Raw genomic sequence first — 6,730 nt, forward strand, 5'->3', positions numbered from 1 at the left:
CCAGCACTATCTAATGGACAAATTTGTGGGTGAATACTAGCAATCTACATCCAAAGGAAAAGTTAAAATTTGGAATACTTAATCCTAATCCATGTAAAGATTATTATACCTGTGTACAAAGATGTATTACGCCAGGAACCAGAGTATGAGATTGTTTGTTTAAATGCCACAGGTGTAAGTCACTATTCAAATTGCAATCACACTATTAATATAGATGGTATCATGGTTCAGTGGTGGCCCGTTCCTGAAGGGAAAGGATGATATTGGTTAAGCGAGGGTTTAACCCTATTGCTGAACGGAATACTGCATTTCATAGTTTTGTGAGATGGCTGATTCCATCTTTGGGAGTAAGTGAACTAGAGAAGGCAACCGTAAATATCTTAGCAACCATAGAGGAAATAGAAAGTAAAACCAGTGATATAATCCAAGCAGAACAAGAAGAGATAACTAGCCTATCTAAAATGGTATTACAAAACCGAATGGCTCTAGACATGTTATTGGCTTCACAAGGAGGGGTTTGTTCCATAATCAATGAAAGTTGCTGTTCCTGAAACAGATCTGGAGGAAAATTGGAAACAAACTAAGGTATTTCAAGAAATGGCCAAGGATGATACCTCCCGGTGTTAGTAATGGGTAAAATTATATGTTACATAATCATATGAAATAAAGGAGATGATTATTATGAAACTCTACCGAAGCAGAACTCACGAACATACCAGGAGTAGTCAAGTGAAAATAAGAGAATGCTGGCATCCACATAATGGTTGGGACATGTCCAAAGAACAGAAAGGTGAAAAGGACAAGCTGAGGAAGACTTCTTACTTCATCGAGGAAGACTCCTTACTTCATCAGGACGACCACCAGAGGGGGCTGCGCAAGCGCAGAAGAGGCTGATGTCGTAATAGACTGATGTGGCAATCCTTGATGCATATGTATTAGTTAATGATGTAATCTATATTGAATATGTATTAGTTGCGAAATTCTTAGTGTATAAATTGCGAACGTGATGTGATGAGGTCAGAATCAGATTTGGGTGTATACCCCTGATTCCCAGTGTCTTAATAAAGCACCTCATATAACTATCCCGGTGGTTATGTGTATATCTCCACACTAACATTTTGGCGACCCAGGTGGGACCTCGCCGACACTGCTGAGGCAGAGTGCGTCTTGATCCTGCTCCAGCCGGCACCGAGAGCTTCTTGGGGAGCCATCAGCTGCAACCGACCTCCGCTGCTCACGACGGACCTCTGACATGTAAGAAGGTGCTTTTCTAATTTGGTTACGGTACTGATCCTTGATAATGTATGGTGTACCGACTTCTGATAAAGCCTGCCTATTAGACGCGGCAAAAGCTGCATTCGTTTTGGTGAAGTCTGGTCTGGTAAAGCCTGCCTGTTAGACACAGCGCAAGCTGCGCTTGGTTGGGGAGGGAGCTCCCGCAGTAAGCCTAGGCGCCGTCCGTTAGACAGTGACGAAAATCCTGTGGGTTCGGCAAAAATTTGGTTTGGTATTTGTTTTACGCTGCAGGAACAGCGTGGGTAAAAGTGCTGTAATATAAGCAGTGTAAAGGATCTTGTCCTTTAGGAATTTTTGTATTTACAAAATGCCTTCTATTCCCAAATCATCCCCTTTAGGCTGCCTTTTAAGCCATTAGAAAGAAGGAGGATTTGGGCAAAGCATGCGGAAAAATAAGCTGATTGATTATTGTAATGTTTGGTGGACACAATATGAATTGGAGGATCAAGAAAAATGGCCTGAGAACGGAACTTTACAATATAACACTATATTGCATTTAATGTTGTTTTGCAAAAGGGAAGGAAAATGGGATGAAGTACCATATGTGGGCCTCTTCTTTACTTTAAGAAATAATGAAGAGTGGCAGAAATCTTGTGGACTTATGGTTGTTAAAACAAGTGCAAATGAACAATGTAAGGGGTGTGTTGATGGGAAAAGGTGTATTGGATGTCTCACTTTAGAAAATAGTTTGCAGCATCAAAAGGATGATGAAAATCTTGATTTAGCAACGGCTCCATCAGCCCCGCTGGTAACAAGTGGAGAAAGGGGGGAGGATGATAGCGATAGTGTGAGTGATTATGAATGTAAGGAGGGCTGGAAGGCAGATCTCCCCGTTACCCCAGTCTTGCACCGAACTCGCCGGAGGGGAGGAAGGGAAGGAAAGACACAGGTTCAGGCATCCAACGTAATGCTTGCACCTTTAAGACAGGGAGTAGGAACGGAAGGACCGATATACGTTAAAGTACCCTTTTCCCCGGGGGATTTGGTTATCTGGAAGCAGTCGGCAGGGACGTATAGAGAAAACCCTGATAAAGTAGCTCGAGTAATGAAAATGATTATGAAAACCCAGAATTCAGACTGGGATGACATCCAAGTACTTTAAATACTCTTATGGATTCAACAGAGAAGGAAATGGTATTGCAAACTGCTAGGGAAAGGGTTCAGGAGGATATCAGACAGGGACTGGTCATGGGAAATGTAGATCAGAACTTTCCAATGGAAGATCCAATGTGGGATTATAACTCACCAGGGGGAATGAGAAATTTATGAAGGTACCAAGATTGGGTAATTGTTGGGGTACGGAATGCTATGCCCAAAACAATAAATTGGTCAAAATTATATAATGTCAGGCAGGAAAAGATGGAATCACCATCTACCTTTTTAGAAAGGGTTAAAGAGACTGCAAAGAAGTATATGGATTTGGATGTAGAAACTGAACAGGCTAGGGCTCAATTGGCTTTAATATTCTTAGGACAGTCCCAAGATGATATTAGGGAAAAGCTGCAGAAGCCGGAGGGAGCAGGCCTGCGAAATTTGGATAGATTATTAGAGGTGGCTTGGAAAGTGTGTAATAATCGGGAAAAAGAGAGCTCCCAAAGACAGCAACAAAATTTACTGGCAGTGATACAGGGAAGAGAACAAAGTCTCTCTAATCCTAGGGGAAGGGGTCGAGGAAACATACGAGGATGAGGCCGGGGAAGAGGATTTTATAATCCTAGGACCAGAATGAATGAAGAAAGGTTAGGATATAATCAATGTGCAAATTGCAAACAAGAAGGGCATTGGAAAAATGAATGTCCATTGAGGGGAGGACAATTTATGTCCCCCAGGAATCCTTTCGCAGGATCGGAGGTAGCTAAGGTGACGGTATTGGGAGAGTATGATAATCAAAGCTGACATTTTTGGGCATGGCAGGGTGGTGCAGACTGTGGATAATGGACTATGGACTCATTGCTAAACCCCTGTATGAAGCCCAGAAAGCACCTGCTTTTGTTTGGGATAAACCACAGAAAGAGGCCTTTAAGAAATTGAAGGAGGCATTAATGAAATCTCTGGCATTGGGACTCCTGGACTTGACAAAGGACTTTCAGTTATTTGTCCATGAGAGACAGAGATTAGCACTGGGAGTATTAACCCAGAAACTGGGAAGCTGGAAGAGACCAGTGGGATACTTTTCAAAACAACTAGACCCGGTAAGTGCAGGATGGCCCTCATGTTTAAGAGCAGTAGCAGCAACTGTCGTTCAAATACAAGAGGCCAGAAAACTGACTTTGGGAAAACGCATTGAAGTGTTTGTGCCACACATGGTAACAACTGTCTTAGAACAAAAAGGGGGGTATTGGTTATCCCCTAGCAGAATGATGAAATATCAAGCAATATTAACAGAACAAGATGATGTGAGTTTGAAAACCACTAACTTGTTGAATCCAGCAGCTTTTCTAGGAACTGATCTAGAAGAAGGAACCCTTGAACATAACTGTATAGAGGTTATCGAACATACATATGCAACCAGGACAGACTGATGTACCTCTTAAGCAACCAGACTGGGAACTTTTCACAGATGGAAGCAGTTTTGTGGAGAACGGGACACGGTATACAGGATATGCCGTGACAACGCAACAGGAGGTAATTGAAGCAAAAGCATTGCCTACTGGGATGTCAGCTCAACGGGCGGAGCTGATAGCTCTCACAAGAGCATTAGAACTGAGTGATGACAAAAGGGTAAATGTATGGACTGATTCAAAATATGCACTTGGTATGATACATTTACATGGAGCATTATGGAAGGAACAGGGACTGTTGTCTTCACAGGGAACTAATATAAAATATCAGAAAGAGATTTTGGAATTAATAATCGCAGTGCAAAAACCTAAACAGGTGGCTGTTATGCATTGCAAAGCACACCAAGGAGGAATTTCAAAGATATCTGAAGGAAATACATTGGCAGATCAAACAGCCTGACAAATAGCCCGGAAGGTATGGAATATGATGGCCTTGATACCTCTTAAGGTAAGCCCACTCCATACATATCTTTCAGAAAACCCAAAATACTCAAAAGAAGATGAAAAGTTGGCAGGACTTTTAAAGGCTCAAAAGAATTCTGAAGGGTGGTATACGACAACAACTGGAGAAGTAATAGTACCCCCAGCAATAATGCGAAAAATTCTGCAAACTGAACATCAGAAATGCCATTGGGGTGCAGAAGCATTGGTAACTTATTTAAGATGAGGAATAATTTCCACACAGATGTTAACTATGGCAAAATTAGTAGGATCAAAATGTGAAATTTGTTTGAAAAATAACCCAGTGGTAAAAAGACAAGTGGAAATGGGAAGGATCAGGATAGCGGCAGAACCAGATTATTGGCAGGTTGACTTTGTGGAATTACCAAAGGTACAAGGGTACAGATATCTGTTGGTAGGGGTTGACACCTTTTCTGGACGGCCAGAAGCCCTTCCCTGTCGCACCAATAAGGCAAAGGAGACAGTAAAATGGCTACTCAAAGAAATTGTTCCACGGTTTGGAGTTCCTTTAGGAATATCATCAGACAGAGGTCCACACTTCGTTGCAACAATAGTACAGGAAGTAAGTAAATTGTTGGGAATATCATGGAATTTACATACCCCTTGGAGACCCCAGTCTAGTGGGCAAGTAGAAAGGATGAACCAAATGATAAAAAGACAGATTAGTAAAATAAGTCAGGAGGCCAAAATAAGATGGCCACAAGCACTACCTATAGCTTTATTACGAATCAGGATAAAACCCAGAAGTGGAATAACAGTGAGCCCCTATGAGATCCTCTATGGAAAACCATATGAGGCACCAGAACCTAATCCTAATACACACATCAAAGGAGAACAGGATGTTTATAATTATGTGTTGTCTCTAGGCAAAACATTAACCAAACTGAGAAGCACTCTGGTGTGGAACAGACCATTGTCCTTAGAGAATCCAGTACATGATATTCAGCCGGGAGATCAAGTATACATCCGAAACTGGAATGAAGAACCATTAAAAGAACGGTGGGACGGAACTTACCAAGTGCTGTTAACAACATTTACTGCAGTAAAGGTAGAAGGAATAAATTCTTGGATACATTATACACGAATAAAGAAAGTTCCAAAGGCTTGGGAAACACAGGTACTAAGCCCTACAAAACTGAGATTGAAATGTAAGTAGAGATGTCTGGGTTCGTTTACAAAACTTTCACAGAATCACAGAATTGTAAGGGTTGGAAGGGACCTCAAAAGATCATCTAGTCCAACCCCCCTGCAAGAGCAGGGTAACCTAGAGTACATCACACAGGAACTTGTCCAGGCAGGCCTTGAATATCTCCAACGTAGGAGACTCCACAGCCCCCCTGAGCAACCCGTTCCAGTGCTCTGTCACTCTCACAGTAAAGAAATTTTTCCTGATGTTCACATGGAACCTCCTATGCTCCAGTTTACACCCATTGCCCCTTGTCCTATCGCTGGACATCACTGAAAAAAAAACTAGCTCCATCATCCTGACACTCACCCTTTACATATTTGTAAACATTGATGAGGTCACCCCTCAGTCTCCTCTTCTCCAAGCTAAGGAGTCCCAGCTCCCTCAGCCTCTCCTCATAAGAGAGATGTTCCATTCCCTTAATCATCTTTGTAGCTCTGCGCTGGACTCTTTCAAGCAATTCCCTGTCCTTCTTGAACTGTGTGGCACAGAACTGGACACAGTATTCCAGATGCGGCCTCACCAAGGCAGAGTAGAGGGGGAGGAGAACCTGCTGTTGTTGTATCTTGTGATAAACACATAAATGTATTGGCTTTCGCAAATCATAGGTGTGGTTATGTGGATATAACTGTACGAGTTTGCAATAACAGAAACAAAACTTGCTAAAGACACAAGACTAGACAATAAGTTAAATAGGTTAAGATCTCTTGAGCAAAACAGAGTCACATAGCAAAAGAATTTGTAAAGGTAAAAGAAGGGGGGGACGACGACACGGACTTGATATAAAGTAAACTAGTGCCTGGAAAAACATAAGTACTTTTTTAGCTTAACTTAGGTTGTAGAAAGAGAACCATGTTTATGTTGTAAGTCTGTGGAATGTAGTGGCCCCACTAAACATGAATTAGTTGTTTCACAGTAGTCTTCTAAAGTGTCTTTAGTTTTAAAGAACAATCTTTGTGTTGTAAGTCTGTGGTGAGATAACAGGATTTAGTGGTCCCACTAAACATGAGTGAGTTATTTCACACCATCCTTCTACTTATCAGTTAGTTTAGAGACAGAGCCTCCCAAACATCTGCTAGCTTGGGATACTCCTTGTCTGCCCATCCTGCAATAAATTTTGCAGGAAGGGCACACTGGTTTAAATCTTTGCTAGTTATCAGAATAATTACAGATATAGCTGGTTGTGTGATTACTGGGGGGCCAACTGTGCCAAAGGTGAAAAGTA

Source organism: Pezoporus flaviventris, unplaced genomic scaffold (genome assembly GCF_033815535.1).
Source record: "Pezoporus flaviventris isolate CSIRO_AGI_PZ_B2104156 unplaced genomic scaffold, CSIRO_AGI_Pfla_v1 ptg000109l, whole genome shotgun sequence".
NCBI lineage: Eukaryota > Metazoa > Chordata > Aves > Psittaciformes > Psittacidae > Pezoporus > Pezoporus flaviventris.